A 22,611-nucleotide genomic window follows, 5' to 3' on the forward strand; every position below is an offset into this window, starting at 1 on the left:
TAATTAATTTAAGAAAATATTATTTATTTGAAGACAAAGTCGCCAATTGATTTTAGAAAAAATCAATAAAAGATTAATCTTATGGTCATAGTCATGCTTCTAGGTTTTAGTGTTATTTAAAATATTAAAACATTAATATTTAAATGCTAGTACCTATTGCGGATGATAACTATGGTGGAAATACTTGGAGAATATCAATCATTTTTAAAGGCATTAGGGTTTAGAAATAAACACCAAACAAACCTTTATTTGAAATATTTTATGAAAATATCCCAAAAGTATTTAATATGTATTTTCTAGTTTTTCGGGATTTTTAGAAAATGATTTGAAGTCCCAAAATTACAAAAATAATTTTTTATTTTGAAAAGTGGAGCCAAACAGGCCTTAGGACTGGAGTCCTATGGTTTGGGTCCAATTTTATCGGTCGGGGTCTGGAGACACTCATTATGGGCTCAAGAGCTCTCGATCTGAGTATCGGCGTCTCTCGGTCGAGATGCTAAGGACTCTCAGTCCTTAGCTAATCTTATCGGTCTAGGTGTAAGAACCTATCGGTCCTAGACTAGCCCGGGCTAGGTTTATTGGTCGAGGTGTATAAATCTCTCGATCCGGGGCTAGCTCTAGGCTAAGTTCCTCGGTCCTTGGTCTCGGGGGACTTAGTTCCAGGTTTGGGATTCTCGGTCCCATGTCAGACCTCTCGGTCCTAGGTCCAAATTCCATCGGTCCTAAGTGAGAATCATCAGTCGGATTTTCCGGTCCTCGCTCAAATACATCGGTCCTAGGTCTCGATCCTAACTCAAGATCACCGGTCCTAGGTTTTGGTCCTGGTTTATTTTTATCGGTCCTTGGTCTCGGTCCGGACCGAGGATTCTCAGTCGGATCTTTAGTTCCTATGCTCACGGGCCTCGGGCCTCAATAATACAAGGATCTGATTTTTTTTAAAATTCATTTTTTTAGCTCTAATTCTTTGATCTAAAAGCTTGGGTAGCTTCACAATGCTCTTAGGAACATGTTGATCATCATCTCAATGTATCAATCGACATAGATGATCAATTTGTTCAAAATAGTTTGTGATCAAAATTTGGGTTTTTGATTTAAAAGTTGTTTTGAAGTGAAAAGAGTTATGCAATAGCTTTCATATATCACATGTACTTGATTGGTACCAAAACAAGAACATTGACCGTTCATTTTGACCAATTCAAGAACATCACAAATTTCATTTTATTTGAAAATTTTGATTTTGATCAAACATGATCGGGGTGGATCAAACATGATCCAAATAGTTGTCCAACATCATTACAATTATGTTGGGAAGTTTTTTTGGGCTATGATTCGATTGAATTAACCCAAGAACAACAAACCTGTTTTTTATTTTGAAAATTCAAATTTGGGTTTTTGTTTGTTAGATCAATTCATCGATTCTATCATATCCAAATAGTTTCTAAATGATCCTAGAATTAATATTCAATCATAAAATCACATAAACAGAAACCATACAAGCTTCTTTAATTTGAAATATAAAAAATTCAAGTTCAAACTATGAATATGAATTTGAGGATTATTGGAACCTTACCAAGTTTTGAAAAATCCAAAAGCTTAAAGCTTTAATGGCGAATTTCGAATTTCTTAAATATAAGAGGACTATGTTGGTTGGTTCCCTTCGGAAGGACCTTAGAAGGGTATTTATACTACTCCTAAGTCGGTTAGGGAAGCCTAGCAGCTTGAATCAGCCAAAATATTTTGGTTGTTCTTTAGTCAACTTGTCGGAGTAGGAATTGACGAGGCCTACGGTTGTAGGGAGAATGATCACAATTGTAGGGTGATCATTCTAGCTTTTGAATCGGTCAAAACCATCAAAAAATGGTTGAGTTCCAAAAAGCCAAAATTGATTTGTGTTCTTCATCTTTATCTTTGCGGCATCGCGATGAAGAAGTCAACCGGAGAAAAAAACGATGTCATTTTGTCTGTTTTAGCGTTCTATTGCCAATTCGTCAGCGTTCTGTCAAGAACATGCGTTCCATTAGCATCATGGTTAACGGGTGTCTCTTGATTCGTTGCCGCCCAGGCACGCGCCTACTTCCGTTACAACGGAGTACGTGACCTCTTTTTGGGCGATGGATGAAAATCCAGCGCTGATCCGATGGTCCTGGCGTATGCTGCAATCGATTCTCTTGGTTTCAGCCACATATGATCACGAATTTTATTTTTATTTTAAATCCATAAGGGTTTGTTTGAAATTGATTTTTCTTTCACCCTTTTGGTTTTAATTTTGATCTTTTTATATACACAAATATTAAAATAAATATTGCAAATATTTTATCCATTTATTTATTTTATTTGTATATTTTTAGGATTTAAATAAATAATTCTTTTAGGTAAATTGAATACAAAATTCACTCTTAATTATTTATTTTTGTCCTTTAATTTTTCTAAAGTTATTTTGAGACATTATGACTACAAAATTTATCCCAAATAATTTAATTTTTTTATATATTGGCCTTAACTCTTAATTAATTTGATTATTTAACACATTAATTAATTCTAATTAATTGTTTTAAATAGGATTTTGGCCATGGAGTTAATTATTTTGATCTTATTTACTTTAAAATAATTTAAAATAATTATTTTAATATTATAAATGGGAGTATGGATTTTTAGTGTTTACAAATGTCTATATACGTTGAAATACTAGAAACAACATTGTTTTCATCTAAGAACTTCCTCGTCTAAATAACCTCATTTGTTGTTACACTAGTAACATTGTACTGAGTCTTTATTGTAGAATTTGGTATATCATGTCTTGAACTCTTCCATCTCACTGTTTCTCCATTAAGGATGAAAACATAATTTGATTGAGACTCAAAGTCATCTCGGTTAGTCTGAAATTTTGCATAGGTATAGCCTTGTACGATTAAATTTTCATCTTCCCATATATTAAGAAATTACTATTGGTGTTTCTCAAGTATTACATTATATTTTTATATGCACTCCATTGTACTTCTTCAAAACTTGATTGTTATATGCTACAAATATTCAGAACATATGCAACATCCGGACGTTTACATAATATGGCATACATTATAGATCATATAGCAGAAGTGTATAAAATTTATCTCACACTACTTATTGTATCAAATATCAAGCACTAAGCTCTTGTTTATATTCTCAAGCTCAATAGATGTTTTAGAATATTGCATCTTGTTGAAATATAAATTATGTTGAATGGATAACATCCATTCTTAGAATCTTGAATAAAACATTTATCTATAAGTTCTTTGACTTAATCTAAGAAGCATTTTGGATCTATCTCTATAGATATTAATTCAAATATGTACCAGTCTTTTCTCAAGTCTTTCATTGATGAACCTTTTTTAGTCATTTATTTACGGAATCTAAAATCAGAGTGTCCTTCCTAATAAGTAGTATGTCATCCACATACAAGACTAAGAATGCTAACTTACTCCCACTAAACTTCTTGTAAACACAAGGATTCTCTTCTTTACTCATTCATTTACGAAATCTAACATCATAATGTCATTCTCAATAAGTTGTATGTCATCCATATAGAAGGCTAAGAATATTACCTTACTCCCACTAAACTTCTTTTAAATACAAGGATCCTCTTTGTATCTAATGAAATCAAACTCTTTGCTTCTTTTATCAAATCGAAAGTTCTGACTCATTAATGTTTGTTTTGTCCATAAATTGATTCTTAAGCTTGCATACCTTTCAAGCATCATTTGAATCTTCAAAATCTTCATGTTGTGTCATTAACACATCTTCTTTCAAAAGTAATTTAGAAAAAGTAATTTTGACATTCATTGTCATATTTCATATTCATAATATGTGGCAATAGATAGAATTATCATAATGAATCTAATAATGAAAACTCGTGAAAATGTCTCTTTACATACCATGAATTTGTCAAAAATATATGGCAACTATCATTGTCTAAACATATACATTTTCAACATTGTCAATTGTGAGTTTGAAAACTTATTTGCTTATATGGGTTTACCCCCCATCTTGAAAATCTAACAAGTCTCATACTTGATTTTCAAACATCGAACTCATTTTAGACCTAATGCCTCAGATCATTTATTGGAGTCTAAACCCATCACTCCTTATTTATAGGTAGAAGGTCTTAATGTTCTAGCATAAGAACACCAAGACTTACATTAAATATGAAATCATCATAACATATTAGTTGTACCTTGAACGATCTACGAGTGGGTTCAACAACTGAATCTGAAACATTATCAACAACTATTTGTAGATCTTCTTGTTCCATCTCATGAATGATCTGAGGTCCTAGGCATTCAAACGTAATCATCTCATCATTTCCATCATCCATGTCTTGTTGTTGAGTTTGTTGCTCTTCATCATCTTGAATTGTTTCAAGATGAATATTTCTCCCACTTGATTTGTTGGAAAAGAACTTTCTTTACAAAAAGACATTATATTTTGCAACAAACACATTTTGTTCAATTGGATTATAGAAATAATATCTAAAACTTCCTTTTGGATACCCTAAAAAAATATTTATCTGATTTTTTTTACAAGCTTATTTGTTTGTAAACGATTTACATAAGCTTCACATTCCTATATTTTTTGAAAAGACAACTTTGAAACATTTCCAATCCATATCTCATATGGAGTTTTATCTACAGTTCTTGATGGAGTTCTTTGTATGTAAGTATAGCGGTAGTGAGGGCATATTCTCAAAAGGATATCAGAAGATTAACAAAAATCATCATTAATTAGACCATGTCTAGCATAGTCATTTTCTCATTTTAGACACACCAATCAACCATGGTATTCCCTGGGTAGACAATTGTGTTACTATCACACAGGTTTTCAAATGATGATCAAATTTGTTGCTTACATATTCACCATCACGGTCAAATCAATGTTCTTTTATTTTCTTGCAACTTTAAGTCTCTACTTCATTTTATAGTTCTTTGAACTTTTCAAAGAACTCTGATTTATGTGACATAAGGTAATATACTCATATCTACTTATATCATCAGTAATGATTAAGTATCTACAGTTATCTCTAGCTTCTGTCTTTATTGGCCCACATACATCAGAATATATTACGCTTAGTAATTCAGTATCCCTTTCAAATTTCCTTTGAAAGATGACCTTAGCATTTTGTCCTCCTAAAATGATTCACATGTATCAATAGATTCATAATCCATATCTTCTATAAGTCCATCTTTATATAGTTTTTTAATGGGATTCATACTAATGTGACATAGTTAACAATGTCATGGGTATGCCTCAAAAATATTATTTAATTGTGTCTTTGGCCTTAATTTTAATTATTTTAATTTTATTTATTCAAAATAATTATTTTAACATTTATAAATTAGGCAGGTAAAATTTTAGTGTTTACAAGATTATATATTTAAAATTCATATAATTGACTTTAAACATTTATCACACCATGGACTTGACTCAACCCGGTCAAAACCCAATATCGTTACTATAACTCTATCAAAATGTCATGTTATGATGAATTTAAATATTGAAAAATGATAGAGAGAGGGAATGACATGGCGCAATTTAATTGACTGAAAAAATATAAAAAATAATATATTATTTCTCTCTCCTCACACTTTTATCACTCGTAGAATTAGGGTTATTAATCCCACCAAGGTAGCCTAGTGGTAAGAGTTGGCTTAAAAGACCAAAAGATCACAGGTTCGATTCCATCTGGAAGCGTTTTGAGTTTAAGAGGGGAGTCATGATTGTGGGGTTGTCATACTAGCTCTCCTTTATTCAAAAAAAAAGAATTAGGGTTATTAGCAACAAAATTTGGCGACGGCCACCGTGGCTGATAATTGTTATTAGTAACGGAGACCAAAGAACCGTGGTCGATAAAAAAATATTAGCAACGACGAAGTTACACCGTGAATGATAATTATTATCAGATATGGTTTTTATTGTCAACGTCGTCGCTAAAATTCAGGTTTTTCCGCCATTTTCCCACCATTTTTTAAAAGACTATCAACGACGGTGATATTATCACGTTGTGGCTGATATTATAGATTATTAGTCATGGCATTATGCTATTGTTGTGGCTGATATTCTAAAAACTATTAGGGATGGAAATAGCATAATGTCGTGGTTGATATTATAAAGACTGTCAGTCATTGCATTATGCTATCGCTGTCGCTGATAATCTATAATACCAATGACGCTACCGACAAAGTTGTCGCTGACATTCTTTGTCAAAAAAGTTTTCATGGTATGTTAAATAGCACGCTCCTCTCTCGCTTCTCATTTAGGAATTTAAGATTTCCTTTAGTGGTGAAAAATGAAACTATTAATTTCATTCCAACCAATAGCCAATTAGGCGCTTCTCAATGATCAACAATCTCTAAACTCAAGAAGAAGATAAGAAGAAGACAAGGCCTACAGACAATATCAACACATTGAGTACAATTATGATCGCAATAGACAATCATAATTATACTCAACGTGTTACTGTTGTCTATTGGTTAGAAAGAAATTGAAGATGAAGATGAAGATATCCTAGAAGAGCCTGATTGTCTATTGGTTAGAAGCACATTGGTTGAAGAAGAAGACAAGGAGAAACAAAGTCCTGCAGTAACTTTAGTGTCTTGGTTTATTGACTTCAAGTCGTCCATCAATGTGGTTTATTTACATGATTATTATCGACATATAAAGTGCTTCCTTCACTTCTTGGATCACCACCATTTCTTTTTGAACTTTCTTCTTCATTACATGCATGAACTAAAAGAGTTTCTAATGGTTCTTCATAAGTCATCACATTCGTGTTCGTAGCTATAAGAAATTAATCAAATGACATAAAACTATGTGTGAAATCACATGAAGCAGATGCGCGAGGCATTTGTACAGTAGGGACGTGCGATAAAAGAGATTATAGATTTGACTAAGTGGGATTTAATGATTTTGAATAATATTCCATGATGGTCTTATTTTATATATTAATTTATTTTTTCTTTGGTTATTGTTTAAATCTTTCTTTATGATTTAAAATCTAAAATTATAACTTAATTGAAAAAATAAAGTGATCTGTAAATTTTATTATAGGAAAATAATCTAAATATATAACATTATTTACAAGTGTCAACTAAATATTAATTTGTGTAATCTATAATTTGATGGTTTAAAAAAATTAAATCAACTCAAATTCAATTTGATTAGTACATAAAAAAAAGTTATATTATTAGGGATGGTTTTACCCTAAAGTCGACGCTAATAAAGAGGAGTTTATGTTAAATTCGAATCGTTTTTTGGAAAGAATATCAGCCACGGCTTTAACTTAAAGACGACGCTAATATTCATTAAATGAATATTATTATGAACGGTTTTACCCTAAAGTCGACACTAATAAAGAGAAGTTTTTACTGAATTCGAATCGTTTTTGGAAAAATAATATCAGCCACGGTTTTAACCTAAAGTCGACGCTAATATTCATTGTTGACACATGATAATGTCGTCGCTGATGATTGAATAATATCAGCGATGGCATTTTCGTTTTCCGTCGCTGATATTCTAGTTTCTTGTCGAGTTTTTAGATTGATTATCAGCGACGGCACACGACAATACTATCGCTATAGTTATTTAGTTACACCCAATCGTTTTCTTTTTCTCTTCCTTCTCTCTTTTCCTTTCTTTCTATCTCCGCTCCGCCGCTCTATCAATCTCCTCTTTATCGAACGCTCCATCCTCAGGAAATAAAATCAAATTATGTTCCAATTATTTTTTTATTTTGTTGTTTACTTCAATACATTGTTCTGTATTTTCAGTTTTATCAGTCGGAATCAAGTATTCGAGATTTACTCTTCGTGCGCATTCTTCATTTGATAAGTTCTAAAATTTGCCTATGTTTTTTATTATTAGGGTTACATGTTTAGATAAATGACTTACTTGAATTATTAGGGTTGCATGTTTAGATAAATGACTTAATTGGATTAATATGTTAGGTTTTTACATTGTGTTTTGGTGTTAGTTTATATGTATCATAGGTATTGATTTCATTAATTAGTTAGTATGTTGATAATTTATTATATGTTGATAGTAATTAAATAGGTAGATGTTAATTTCATTATTTGTTGTTAATTCCTAGTTAAAATAAAGTCCCCGATAAAAGTTGGATGACTTTACGCTGATATGATCCAAATTATGTGCAAGGGGTTGAAATATTCATAGACTTCGCGATTAGGTCTACTAACATAAATTCGATTGATTGTTCGTGTGTAAAATGTGCAAATCAACTTATGAGAATAGAACAGTGGTCAAGATCATTTAACTGCATTTGGGATCCGTAAAATTATAATTTTTAGTACTTTCATGGGGAAACAAGATCTTCGAATGAAAGAGACGGTATTAATGTAGGTAATGATGATGAGGATGATGAATTAGTTGACCTTAAAAATGAAAATTAGAGTGGTCTAGGAGAGAATGATGTTAATGATGAAATTAACGAAGAAATTTATCACGATGATCAATTTATGGAGCACCTTATCAACTATTTGTATCCAACCGTTGAAGCCACAAATAATGAACACCCTTTTGACAATGCCAAGGAATTCTACCAGTTGTTGGATGATTCGAAACTTCACTTGTACGAAGGATCCCGAATTTCAAAAGCCTCCACCTTACTTAATTACTTCACTTAAAAATGTTGGTCAATGGATCAACACGTCATTTGATTTGTTATTAAAATTTCTCAAAGAGAAAATATTGACAGATAATTCTGAGTTGTCAAGTTCATACTATGAGTGTAAGAAATTTATTATAAACATCGATTTAACGTATAATAAAATTGATGCTTGTAATAATTATTGTATACTCTTCCATAAAGAAGATAAATATTTGGAAGAGTGTAAAGTTTATGGTGTGTCTAGATAGAAGATCAACCAATCAAGTGTTATGCTTCAGAAAAAGGCGAATGGGAAGTTAATTCCAAAAAAAAAAATTTACGATATATCCCACTTGCATCGAGGTTGCAAAGGTTGTACATGTGCTCCAAAACCGCTCCTCAAATGACTTGGCATAAATATAATATTAATGTTAATGATGAAGTCTTAAGGCATTTAGCAAATTTAATGATATGGACGTCATTCGATTAAAAGTTTAAAGATTTCTCCTCCGAGCCTCAGAATATAAGACTTTCTCTCGCAAGTGACGTATTCCATCCCTTTACAAATTGAAAGACTTCTTATAGCATTTGGCATATTATTATTATCCCTTACAATGTCCCTCCTTCAATTTGTATGGATAAAAATAACTTCATTCTTTCCATGCTAATCCCCATGCTAAAAGGTCTCGGGGATTTGATTGACGTGTTTCTTCAGCCATTGATTGACAAGTTAAAAGAGTTATGACATACCGGTGTGATGAAGTACAATGGGAGTCGTAAAAAATATTTCAATTTGCGGGCAACTATGTCATTGACAATTAATGATTTTCTAGTATATGCAAATTTATCTTGATGGAGTACGAAGGAAAAACTTACATGTCTGTGTTGTAATAAGAATACAGCTTCACTGATATTGGTACACTACCAGAAAAAGTGTTATATGAATCATCGACGATTTCTTCCATCTACTCATCATTGGCGCAGGAAAATAGATTCTTTTGACGGTAATACATAGTTAAGACCGACACCTGATCTTTTGTCTAGAACTGAAATATTAATGCATGCAAGAGATTTGAAAGGCATCTGTTTGACTAAATATCGTCCTAAAAGGAGAAATATTTCTCATGAATCTCGGGGTGATAATTGGAATAAACTCAACATATTTTTCGAACTATCATACTAGAAAACGTTATTATTGGATGAGATGCATATTGAGAAAAACATTTGTGATAGCGTGTTGGGCGCTATAATGGATTTTAAAGAAAATGAAGGATGGACTCAGAGCTTGTAAAGATTTGGAATTATTGAACATAAAACAATCATTGCATTCCGTTGAGGTCGATGGTGTTCTTCAATGTTTGGAAGCCACATACGTACTTTCCTCGAATCAGAAGACATGATTATGTATGTTTCTTAAAGATGTAAAAACGCCAAACGGGTTCTGCTCCAATATTATAGGTGTAAACGTAATTGATAAGAAAATTTATGGATTTAAGAGTCAAAATTATCACATCCTATTACAGTATTTGATTTCACTTGCCATACGTTCTTTACTTCTGGATGATGTGTACGATGCTCTAGTGCACTTATCTAGGTTCTTACGATTGTTGTGTCAAAAATCCTTAAATCGAGATGAATGGAAAGAGTTGTAGGATGATATTGTTTTGATCTTTTATAAATTAGAAAATATATTTCCACCTTCATTCTTTGATATAATGGTACAATTGCTTGTACACTTGGCATTTGAGGCTTTGCTAGGGGGTTGTCCAGTATCGATGGATTTATCCAATAGAACAATCTATGGGTACCTTGAAAAAGTACCTTCGGAACAAAAAACTTTCATGAAGGATCAATTAGTGAGAGTTACCTTTTGTACGAGATTATGAGTTTATGTGCTCCATATTTAAAAGATCATGAATCAGTAGAGACATCGATACAACCAACTTCAACACTTTCTATATTTTTGGCAATGGAAGATTTTTGCAACACTTTACACATACGAACCGGGTGATCGGGAGCGTGCTCACGTATACATTTTGAAAAATTGTCTCGAAGTCGAACAATATTACAAGTAAGAGTTCATAAGTTTATTAGAGACTAAGTGTGAATTTTGTAATTAACTAATTACAATTAAATTTCATTATATGCAGCGAATTCACGCAAGAGTTGAACGATACAAGGCGACTCAATCTTTCTATTCTTGAACACGATAAACTTTACATAAGTTTTTTCAAGAAGGAAGTGGGGACATTTGACTAATGAATCAGATCGAACTTTAGTCTAAAGATTCTTGGGAGTGGCCCGATGATTTATGCTAAGAAGTATAACTCATATAAAATAAACGGGTACAAGTTCAACAACGAGAAGCATGACGAAGGGTTAATCACGAAAAATAGTTGTGTCTTAGTAATTGGCAACAATGAGGCCGAAACAATAAATTACTATGGAGTACTCACAGATATCATAGAAGTTCAGTAATTTGGTTGCCTGAGTAATTATTTTCCAAGTGTAGATGGTTTGATGTACATTCCAAGGACCATGGTATAAAAGTAGATAAATATGGGTTGTAAGTGTTAATGTGAACTGGACATTGAGAACTCAGATTCATGATTCGAGGTTCATGATCCATTTGTAATGGCAAGTCAAGCACAACAGGTTTTTTAGCTACGAATATGGCATCTAGACATGAATGGAAAATTGTCAAAAAAATAAATCCTCCTTATTCGAACATCTAGACAGGTTTTATTTGTGTCAAATAGGATGACCTCTTTACAATTTTAACTTTATTTTTCTTGCATATATCATGGCACCTAAACGGGCTACAAAACAAGCTATATTGAGACATTTAGACGAGATCCGAGCTCATACAGATGACGTATAATCCAATGATCCTATGAGCTTTATGGGATCACTTCGGACATTGAGGAACTGGATGATCCAGATTCCACCATTCCCGAGGTGTCTATCAACCCAGATGAGGATAATGTTGTCGCTATTATTTTAAATTATCAATGACGGTACCCATTCGTTGTCATTGATATTTTAATTATACGACGAACTTTTTAGAGACAAATGAATACGGTTTTGTTAGCTGACGCTAATATTTATTAGCAACGGCATTATGATTTTTAGCAACTGTTTATGTCGTCGCTAATGATATCTTTTTTTCAGTCAATAACGTGATGTCATGTCAATTCTTCCCAAATTTCCCTCCCCTATCACTAATATTATTAGACTTTAAGTTTGAGAATTTTAGGTGTTAGCTATTAGTAGGGAATATCAATGTAAGAGTTTTTTTAACACCACAAATTTCATAGTATAATTCTAAAATAACTTATTTTGAAAAATAAAAAATTAGTAAAAAAAAAAAAAAAGGAAATAGTGATGGTTTTTCTTCCCTTCACTATTGACCATGAAAAAAAAAAGTAATTTCAACAAATATTTATTAAAGCATCCGGAGCAATGACGGAAGCAATAACCAAAAACTAATTATGATTAGCTATGGAAGCTCTAGGAATGGGTCTAATTGCGTTGTTATTAATATTTAGCGAAGGTAATTTAAGATAGGAATTTTATTTATTTTGATTCAATTTTGACCTTCATTCGTCGCTAATTATTCCATTATTAGTTTATTTTATACCAGTTAAACAATTTGAAATATGTTACTTTATATGAAACAAAGAATTGATATTTCAAAAATGATGATCGATTGTTTATCAATTGCTGTGAGGTCGAATAAAAGAATTTAGTTTGACTTGTATATAAATTAAAATGAAACTAGTATTATGATTGTATTTTAGTGTCACCTAATTTTGGTATTTTTTTTATTGAAATATTTTCTATGTTGTTAATGTCTTTTAAGTGTTTGTGCATTTCTTTAGCTCATTTGGATCGTTATAGTGATTTGTGCTTTGTGCTTTCTTTACATTCACGTTTTTTCTCTTTTCAGGATTTTCAGGATTTAATCGAAAAGAAAATAAATGGTGAGGAAGCATATACTATTTGTTTGAATGTAATGTTTCCTTCATCAAAGATTTAAACTTTTATTCTAATATTGTAAATATGAAATCTTTTCTCATGCACTCTTAAAAAATGATATATTTTCTTGTTACTCAATTTTCTTTGACTAAAAATGTTTGACTCAACTAATGATATGGATATATATATATATATATATATATATATATATATATATATATATATATATATATATATATATATATATATATATATATATATAATTGGCGTGAAGTCTTGGCAACATCTATCTCCAATAGCAAGGCTTGGTAGCCATCAATGGAAAATAAAATAAAAAATGGGCATTTTCTTTTTGAAATAATGAAACCATCTCATTGATCCATAATTTTTTAGAAGAGGAAACAAAACAATTCACTACAACATCAAATAATTAAGTCATGATATCTAGTAAAATTAGACTTTTATGATATCAATAAACTAAAGAGAGAAAGATTGTATTTAATTGTTATTTATAGTTACATAGATCATGTCTATTAAATTGAGAGCTTGACAGTCAGAAAACAAAAACGCGATCAATAAAAAGTTACATTGAGAGTTTGACAGTCAGAAAACATTGAGAGTTTGACAATCAGAAAACGAAAACGCGATCAATAAAAAGTTACACATCATTCTTAATCTTTTTCTCTTCCTTCTCTTCTCTCTTCTGCCAATCCATTGACCATCCACCAAAAAAACAGCTCTTCTTCGATTCAGACAAACCAAAATTAACAACCAATCAAACCAAGTTTCACAAACTCCTCCAAAAAACCAAACTGAAATCAACCCACAACAACCAACTAAACCAAACCAAACTTAGGGAAAACACAAAACAAATTCAACTCTCTATTCTCAACAACAACCAAATCCAAAACCAATATAACCAAGTTTCACAAATAGTAATGATAGGGGGAGCGAAACATTTGCAGCGAATGGGGCAGCGAATGACGTGGAATGCTGAATAGACAAGCTTGGTATATATTTATTTTTCTCTTTATTTTCATTGATAATTTTCTCTCTCCTCTCACTATTTACATTTTCTCTATATTAATTAAGATGCATTCAATAAAAAAAAATCAATTTTTATTATTAAAAAACACTTAATAATTAATCTCTTTAATTTTTATTATCATAAATATATTTTTTTAAAATTCAATTAATTAATTATATCATCTATTAATTTAATAATATATATTAATAATAATAATAATAAATTATTAATCATTTTAATTACAAAGGCTCTAAAAAAAAGTTTGATTTATTATGTTTTAGACAATTATTTTTAATATTAAATTATATTATTTTTATTCTAAATTATATATTGTTTCTAATTTGTCTGGTAGATTTGAAAGTTTCAATGTCAATATTTTGACGATAGAAGACTAGTGAAAACTACTATTGCGATGAGATAATTAAAGACAATTTATCAATTATATTATGTTGTTTGATTTTGTAAAAGTAGATGTTATAATACATTTTGGACCATGTTTTTTTGGTAAATTTATTTTAAATTTTGGATCATATTTTTTTGGTACTTTAATTAGATTGTGTAATTTATTAATATAAAATAGTAAATTAACCCAATTAAATATTTTTAATTAAATATAACACAATTAATTATTATTTATTTTAATTTGAGTAATTTTTATTATTGAAAATAAATTTTATTTTTTTCAATAAAAAGAAATTAAATTATTGAGAGAAAGAGAAATAATTAAAAATGTGTATAATAATCGCATATGTACAATAATTTTAAAAAATATATAATAAAAATAAAGAGAAAAATATATATTGAGTCCGCTTGTCTAGTCAGCACTCCACGTCCTTCGCTGCCCCATTCGCTGCAAATATTTCGCTCCCCCTATCATTACTCTTTCACAAAATAGGGAAACACCAAACCAAATTTAACTCTCTATACTCAACAAAATCAACCAAAACCAAAACCAATCAAACAAAGACCAATCAAACCAACCTTCAAAAACTCATTTCCAATTTCCTCTCCTCCAAGACTAATAATAAAACCAATAGTCTTATAAACCAACTAATTCAACCAAATCAACCTTCGATCCGTCCAAGTTACCCTCCTCACTTAAGAACAAAACAATCAAACTCATTTCTACCAAGCTACCAAAATCCCCAATCCAACTAAACAAAAACAAATCCACTCAAATGAAATATAAAGCCCCAAATAAGTTGTTTAAGACCACCACAAAAAATAATATTAATACTAAATGATTAGAGCCCTCCATCAATGGCTAAGGTAACCATTGATGGAAGGCAGCGAAAGACTATCACTTGATTGACTCAAGAAGAACAATAACAAAGCTCTGATATCATGTTAAATTAAAGAGAGAAAGATTGTATTGAATTGTTATTTATGGATACATAAATTATGTTTATTATATAGACATTATAATTGACATATTAAATAATTAAATAATATAATATTGATATTATCACAATTCATAATATTGTAATAATATCTTATAAATATATTATATTATACTCTAACAAATTGAAGGGTGGTTTGAGTCTTTGTATCAAGAAAGTGCAAACAATTAGATCTAATTAAGAACAATGTTAATGTTTTGAATTGTTATTACAAGTAAGGAGAATACTGGAAAAAAAATTAAATTATACATTTTGGTGTATAATCTTAATCTAAGAAAATAAGATTAACACAAAAAAAATGATCTTTTGTTATGGTAATATAACTAGAAAAATATTGTGATAATATTTTGGTGACTCTTCGCCAAGATATTTGTGTTGACCTAGTTTATGCTTATTTAAATGTGTGGTCGAGCACTTTAGAAAGCTAAAATAGTTGCCTTGAGAGCATCACTTTCGGTCTTAGTTTTGTATATGTCAGGGTTTCGGAGGAGACTGAGTGTTATTTAAACTCATGTCATATCTAAAATATCGTGATGTAATATATATTTTGATTTTCTTAATAATATTTTCTTCTAGGTAGGTGGACGTAGGCAAGTTTTATCTTCGTGAACTACGTTAAATCTGTGATTTTCTTTATTGTTTATGTCATTCCCCCATTCTATTACAACAGTTAGAATTTATAGATCTTCATCTCAATGTGTATTATCGTCGAAGATTGAACGAAGGGTCTCTCTTCACGTTGCCGACTGCAAGGAAATCATCGATGCCCAATGCAAGCTTAGAGACAAGGTCTTGGGCAACGTATAGCTTGATACACATGTTTTGTTGGGAAGAATAGGCTTGATATTTTCTTCTTTGCAAAAATAGATAGAATGCGAGTGTGGTTGTGGTTGTTTCTATAAATAGATTGTTATATCACACAACGTAGTGGTTTCACTATTTGGTTATTGTCAGGGCTGGTCCCGGGTAAGTCGGGTAATTAACCAAGACTCATCTCTCATTAGAATTTTTTAAATTAAAAAACAATGTCTAGTTTTATAAAAAAAAAGTTAAGTCTATTTATTTTATATAAATTATAAACATGAAATTATTATTTATTTACAATTAAATAATGGCAAATAGTTGGACATGGGAACATGAGTTTCTTTTTCTTATAGATTTGGAGATTCAGGCAGCTCAAAGTCGAGTCAGCTTGTGTTATCACATTCGCATTCCATAAAGAATCAAGATGGAAAAGATTAACAAGGAGATTGTAATACCACATGCAAGAGTGATGCATAGAACCTCGTAAAGATCTCGAGTTTCGCATACAAACGTCGTTCCCATTTATAATGTCAAAGAGGATAATGGTATAGAACATGTTGAGTCACATTCCAATCTATCACATGCCAGACTCATTAGATCAAGAGACGGACCTCGCGCGAGTAGGATATGGATTAGACCATATGTATTAGTAATGTCTTATTAGGGTGGAGGTAAACCGATCGAATCACGATCGGTATAGGCGGTACGACACGATAGGTACAGGCAGAAATACACAATTGGCACAGAAAACACGATTTTGTCTTGCGTCGTAAGTCATCAAATCGGTCCCGAAATCATCATTAATCAAAAGAAGCGCAATCGGCACGGACGGCACGATAGGTACAGGTGGCATGGCACGATCGGCACGGGTGACCCGGTATTGTCTTGCGACATTCATTAAGTGTTGCTAGTCTAGGGTTTCTTGTATATTTGTAAACGCCGCTAAATATTGCCCTCAATTGCGGTTTATCTGTAATCATCTTTTAGGGTTTCTACAATTACTTTGTTCTATTACTCTATTTCTGCCATTATGGGAAAAGGGAAGAATAAAATTAATAAATCTAAAAAGTCAGGGAGTGTATGCTAAAAGGAATTAAGGAAGCAACGGTAAAAGAAATTAAAAAGAATTGTTGAAGAAGTTAGCAAAGAACAGCATGATAACAACACAAGTAAAAATCTACTCCAACTGCTGCTGAAAAACTCATATATAAAATAATGCAGGAAAACAGGGAGATAATAAAGGAGTTTGAAAGATACGCTATAATGAAAGAGCTAATATGTTTGGGCTTAAGAATTAGATTACAAATCTCCTTATGCATTCCAAAAGGGGAGAAATTGTCATTAATAAGGATAAAGTACAGTATATTCAATGTTCAGTTGATACGATGAATGAATTGATGAAGGATCCTAAATCTAGGTCATTTACTATCAGGAGAAACTCGACATGGAAAAATAATGAAGACTGGAAGAAGAACAATGCAAAAAAGTCAGAAAATCATGCTTATAAAGGGAAAATCTACTTGGGCAATACACGGAAAAAAGTAGAGGTGCTGAATTCTCCATTTGAATTTAAATTGCCTATTAAAGTAGAGGAAAATTATATAAATAAATGGAAAAATATAGTTGTGGGAAACTATATAGGAAAAACCCAATTACTAAAAATGCACTATTGAAACAATGGGAAGAAAAAAGGCTGGAGAAGATTTTAGCAAATATCCATTATCTATATTTCCTTAAATTCAAGAAGGGATCTAATCTGGAGGAAATTCTAGGAAATGGATATACATATATAGGATCCAACTACATGAAGTTGGGAAAATGGTTTGAAGACTTGAACTTGTTGAGTAAACTAAAAGAAACTGCACAAATATGGTTCAAGCTCTGGAATATACCTGCACATATGTACAATTCTAAAGCCTTAGTCATTTTGCAGGTTTATTGGGTAGACCATTATAAATGGATCCAATTACTGAAGAAGAAGAGCACATATCATTTGCTAGAATTAGGATAGAGGTGCGTCCTAAAAGCACACTGCCGAAAAGTACAACAATAGTAGACAGAAAAGGAAAACCTACTGTCATGGAAATCACTTATGAGTGGAGGCCAGACAGATGCTCTTTCTATAATATCTTCCAACATACAAGCCCAAAATGTGATTTGGCTAAGGAAGAAGATCAAAAAATTCAAAAAAGTCAGAAAGTAAAGATGCAGGAAAATGAAACAGGGGTGTCTATAATCAAAGAGCAAAATGTGGTTAAAGAACATGAAACAAAAGATAAAGAAAATTATGTACAAGAAGAAAGCAGTACGAAGAAGGAGGTGGAACTTCAACCTAATAATGTTGAAGAGATAATTGAGGAATCGCAATCAAATCAAGTTAAAGTGGTTGCTGATGAAAAGAGAGAGCAAGATACACAGATTAATCAAGAGAAAGAAGAGAATCCAAGGTTGATACAGAGGAATTTAAAGTTGTTGAGGATTCCAAAGCTGAAGTTGAAGGAAATGTAGACAATGATATAGAAATTCAAGTTGAGAACAACAAGGTGAAGAGTCCGGTAATCCTGAAAAATAAATCTTTCTATCAAATCAGAACGGGTTCATATAAAGAAAAAAAATATAAATGAGAATAGGTAGTATTCATCAACTTCTTCAGTTCATCCCCATTTCATTGCAAGAGGAAGGGGAAAGGGAAGAGGAATGACAAGGGAAGATAAAGACAACATGTTGAATCATCAGGTTGGTATGGTAATAAAATTCCTAATTAGGATAATTAGGATTTGATACAGTTTGTAATCTTTGTTTGTAATCTCTGTTTCTCGTATGTTTGATTGATATTAATCAGGTTCTTTAGGGTCGTTTGATTGGCATCTTTTAATCATAGTTAGGGTTTGTCTAGCTTTAATTTTTGACTCTCCCACTTTTGAGATTTTAATGAAATGGTTTTAACCGTTTTCAAAAAAAACAATCGAATCAATTAAATCAACCTGAATCGACCAAATTGAATGACTAAAGGTTATGAAATTGTTAAACCAAACTGAAGATTCAGTTAGTTGCTTTAGTGACGTTTGAACCTCCAAACCAACCATAATTAACTTTTTAAATAGAACTATAAGTTGATACCTAGACATTTTTTTAATTATTAAGTTTTTAGTTCAACTATAATATATTGTTATTTGTTTTTTAAAAGTAAATCTACATAGTTTATATTTGTTTTTTAAACAAATTTTTATATGATTGAACTATTTAGTATTTTTTTTAGGAATAAAACTGATCAAAGTAAATCGATTTTTTTACCTAACCAAACCAAATTGATCAATAAATCGAAACTCGTAATCTGAGATTTTCTCAAACCAACTTTAATGTTTTAGTTGTGCATTTCAGTGTACAAAACTATCGAACCGAACCGTTTACAACTCTATAACTTATGGTGGAGAACTATACAGAGGATAAGAAAGTCTCAAGGTTACGACTCCATAAATCAAGTTCAGGTTATGTCTCAATGAAGCTGCACTCATCTTCTCAGAAGAAAAAACAAAGACATGAGTGGCATGAATGCTCTGAGGTGAGACAACTCATAACCTTATAAAATTTTATTCACAATGTTTAATTTGGAGGCTTCAGAAAATTACGTCAATGACAAGCTTAATATGCATTGAAAAAGTGGTTAAAAAATGAAATGCTAAAAATCTTGTGCCAAAAGATATTAAATCTACAAAATTCATAGTAAAGTTCACTACTTCCAAAAATAGGAGCTAAAGAATTTACAATAAATAAAGCAAAGACGATATTAAATCTCCCCGTTCGCATATGTTTTGAGGTATTAGAACCATGATAATTGAGTTCTAGGTTTTGAAGTGAGCTTTTTCATTATCATCTTTAGCCATTACAAATGTGGGTAATTTTTGTATTTTTTTTTTGTCACAGCTTATACCATTTTATATATATCCAAATAGATTTTCACTATCATTTTTGTGAAGATTTTATAATTTTGCAAAAGTAATGAATGAAATAAATTGTTTTATCCTCCATAACAAGATATCTATATAATGATTTAGTTTACAATGTGTTACTTTTTCTTTGATAAAATTATCTTTTTATACCATGTAATATATTAAAAAAATTAATTATTACTTAAATTAAATTTAAAACTTTTATAAAATATGACGGATGATTAACTACCTATTCAATGAAAAAAAATCTTCCAAAAATGTTTGGACGAATTATAATTGACATATTTATGTATTATAAATTAAGTAAGGATGACAATTTGAAATTGCCCCGTGAAAACCGAACTAAATTGTCCTGTTTGGGACGGTTTTTCCCCGAAACCGAACGAGAATGGTATTTGTGTCCTTCGCCCCAATTTCACCCTATTTTTGCCCCTGAATACTATAAACACAATTAAATATATAAAATCACTCATATATTTATTTATTTATTATATTTTATAAGAGAAGTAAGTTTATTTCTTTAAAATAATATAAAATTTCAATATATACCCTATATATTATATTAAAAAATATATTTATATAATTTTATTGTATAATTTTTTTACTTTTTATAAAAATATTTTATTAACGATGCCACATGAAGATTTTCCGAAACCAAATAAAACCGAACGGGCCGTGAATGATATTAAAAGAAATCCCCGAAATATCCTACCAAAATAGTCCAGTGATAAGAGTCAGCTTAAGAGATCTAAAGGTCACGAGTTCGATTTCATCTCATTATCATCCCTAGAATCCATAAATTATTATTATACTAATTAACTAACAATTAATATATTGAAAAATTCCAATCCATATAATTTAGTTTCAAAGTTAATTTACACATTTTAATCATTTCTTCTTAAAAAAAACTAACTACTATTTTTGTTAAAATTTTAAAGATTTCATTAAACACGTAACCAAACAAAATCTCAACTTTTAAAACCAAAGTTGAAAAAACTCAACATAGACAAACAAAACAAAAAATATGAAAGAATTATAGTCCCCAATGGGGATCAAAAGACAAACCAAATAGAAATCGATGGAAATTAAACTAAAAAGAATGCTAAAGACCTTGATCATTGCCACTTTAACTTTCCCCCAGGTTAACTCGACGCTCAATCTTTCACCTTGAAAGACAGGCTAGTTACGTTCCAAATGTGTATAGGATTGAATGAAACCACTTATAATTACATACATTGATACATACAATGTTTGGACAAGCAATTCAAAGCAAGCCGGTGAACTTGGCCCCATAGCAAAAAGCTTAGCCCCCACTTAGCATGAATAATAAGAGGGACAGCTAAAGGTAGTCAGCTTTAGGGTCTCCCTATTTCCTATTTGCTGGCCAATTGGACCAGTTAGTTAACATCTATGAATTGATCTGATCATGAAAGTATAGCTTGACTTTCAAGGATATATAAAACTCCAAATAGTTAATTGACAATTCTAATTGACAGATGAGATGACCAATTCATGTCATGCATAATCATGTTCTGATTAATTAGGTCAATGGGCCAAAGACAATTTGAACCCTTTACAATTTCTTGACAAGTTCAAACACCTTTGGTTCAACTTGTGCACGTCTAATTTGATTTGAGAGATCATAATTCATGAGTCTCTCTCACATACACACACACACAAAAGGCAAGCTCATCAATAATTATCTATAAAATTCAAAGAAGGCAAAAACTATTGACCATGATATAGTATCATGATCATACTAGGCAAAGGGATTCAAGAAAATAGGGTGTTCAACAACTACAAAATTGAGTCAAGAAGCTGGTTGAACAGTATTGATGTAGGGTTTGTAAGCATATATTTATTTATATCCAATCCTTGTACAAGTATATATATATCAAACATCATTCTTCATTTCATAGGCATACATACAATAATTGTGATGTCTACTTTGGTGGTAAATGTTATAGAAAGCCAATTGTTTTGAGAGTGTAATAAAAATCCAATTTTAGACTATAACTCGAGTAAACTATTCACAGGAACCTTTTTTTTTAAAACGCTGAGTTCTGCTTCTCTTTTGGAGTGCGACTAATCCTCGCGGATTAATCATATAGCCCGCAAATATACTTAACCATTTGATCAGGCGCAGAACTTGTCGTCTGATGGGTTCGAACCCAAGACCTCAGGGAGACTAGAGATATCTACATTTGATTGTCGTTAGACTAGAAGAGAGGATTCACAAGAACTTAAACATTATCAAGAATTGTCCAAGAAGCGTGGTAAGGTTGAATTGAGGATTAGAGTTGCTAGTGATATTAGCAGAAGGAAACAAGTTTTCTATTGGGATAAAAAAAACTAAAATTAAATAAAAATCATCTTAACATAACATGAATTGTCACAGGTTAATCAGTTACATAATCAAAATTAAGAACCATTCAAAATAAATAAATAAATAAAAACATCAAAATGGATAACATCACAAGTTGGGAAGACAAAAAAGAGACACCTTTGTCTGCATGTGATATTTGGTGCAAGCTAATTATTTTACATAGTCATATATCATCTTCTTTGTTTTAACTTTTTCATAGGTTCTTTAGTGGTCCCTTTAATTCAACCAAACTATCAAGACCATATACATGTAACGTTACAATCATCTTTCACCTTTTTCCTAGACCACTTTAAATCTACTATATACCCTTCAAAGTTATAACATGATGGCCGATTTAGCTTCAAAACACATTAATGCCCTTATTTGATATTTCTATCTAATTCATAAGGATCCATATCAAATCACATTACAAACATAACTTAATCAGATAC

Source organism: Impatiens glandulifera, chromosome 1, assembly GCF_907164915.1.
Source record: "Impatiens glandulifera chromosome 1, dImpGla2.1, whole genome shotgun sequence".
In the NCBI taxonomy this organism is placed as follows: Eukaryota; Viridiplantae; Streptophyta; class Magnoliopsida; order Ericales; family Balsaminaceae; genus Impatiens; species Impatiens glandulifera.